The sequence below is a fragment of the Mytilus galloprovincialis genome, chromosome 9, assembly GCF_965363235.1.
Source record: "Mytilus galloprovincialis chromosome 9, xbMytGall1.hap1.1, whole genome shotgun sequence".
Classification (NCBI taxonomy): Eukaryota; Metazoa; Mollusca; class Bivalvia; order Mytilida; family Mytilidae; genus Mytilus; species Mytilus galloprovincialis.
This window is the reverse complement of record NC_134846.1, coordinates 84,532,713-84,534,428: the sequence shown is the minus strand read 5'-3', so window position 1 is coordinate 84,534,428 and position 1,716 is coordinate 84,532,713.

Below are 1,716 nucleotides of genomic sequence, written 5' to 3'. Positions count from 1 at the left end.
CACACATATTTGAATTGCTTATGTGAAAAACAGCTTGTATGCAAATTTTCGTGAAAAATTATCAGTATCGTACAGAAGCGTATTAGCGCCACACAACATTTTTTTAAAAGTTCTTCCTATGTTTGCGTTGTAACTCAAACATTTGCGATATTACGCAAACCTTTGCGATGTTACGCAAAACTTTGCGAAATAACGCAAACATTTGTATTATCTTATTTCTTATTTAAGATTCAAAGGAAACAGCAGTTATTAATGTGTGAGGCTGTATATAATTAAACTTATCCCCTCTGTACTCATTGCAAAGAAAAATGCTTGAATGTTTAGAACATATCATAAACTAATAATGAGCAGAATAATAGATATAAGAAGACGGATTTGTTTGTGTTATTAAAATTTGCTGTTACAAAATATTAGAAATTATTATAAATAAAGGAATGTATCTCCCTCATGCAAAGCTCTGATTCCTTTCACGGATTTAGCTATACTTTTTGGACCTTTTGGATTATAGATCTTCATCTTTTATATAAGCTTTGGATTTCATATATTTTGGCCACGAGCATCACTGAAGAGATATGTATTGTCGAAATGCGCATATGGTGCAGGAAAATTGGTACCGTTAATATTATTCGCAAAAGTTTGCGTTATAATGCAAAGGTTTGCGTTATAAAGCAAAGATTTGCATTATAAGGCAAACATAGGGAGAAATATTAAAAAAAAGTTGTGTGGCGCTAAACCGCTTCTGTTGTATCGTATTAGTTTAGTTTCTCTCTATTTTCATGATTTTTTCCCGCTCAAAACACTAAAGAGGGCAAACAAATTCCTATAAAGAGTAACGCTATATATAGATACTGTTCATATCAGCAAACTTTGACTTGTTAGTTGGTCTTGTCTTGTCTATTATAATTTTTATACGACCGCAAAAAATCGTCCGATGACACATTTAGTTTCCGGACAATAACTTTCGTTTAGTGAATGGATCTCTATAAATTTTTACCTGAAGGTTTAATACCACTAAAGGAAGGTTGTGATTGATTTTGAGGGTTATGGTCCCAATTGTTTAGGGATTAGGGGCCAACAAGGAGGCCCAAATAAGCATTTTTGTAGTTTTCCAGCATTAAGTGTATGAATCTCTCTGAAATTATACCACAAGTTTCCATACCATAAAGGGATGGTTAGTATTGACTTTAAAAGGGGGGGGGGGTGTTTATGGCTCAACATGTTTTGAAATTAGGGGCAAAACAAGGTTTTTCCTGGTCAATGGACAATTAAGGATGTATTCTTCTGACGTTTCAGTCTCGTTGAAATCTCGTTCTAGAAATATTTCCAAAACATGTGACACAAGTGGAAAATATCAATGAATTCTAAAAAAAAATATAATCAAACATGACTCTGTGAAAAATCTAGTATTTACAATGAATAGTTTTTGAGTAATCCAGTTTTTAAATATTACGACCAATCAAGTCAGTCTTTTAAGTAAACATTTTGAGAAAATGGATGAGGGGTACACAAAATGATTTTACAAGAATCATGTACATCCCATATCATTTTTCTCTTTTCAAATTTCTTAGATATGTATGTTTTCAATCATTTATAACAAAAAAGTCGAAATTATATGCATTTTGTTTTCAAAACAGGGAAAAATTAACATGATATGGAAAATGCTACTGTGCATAAAACAGCCAAATAATAAATGTAATTTGTTTACCTTGTGTCTAC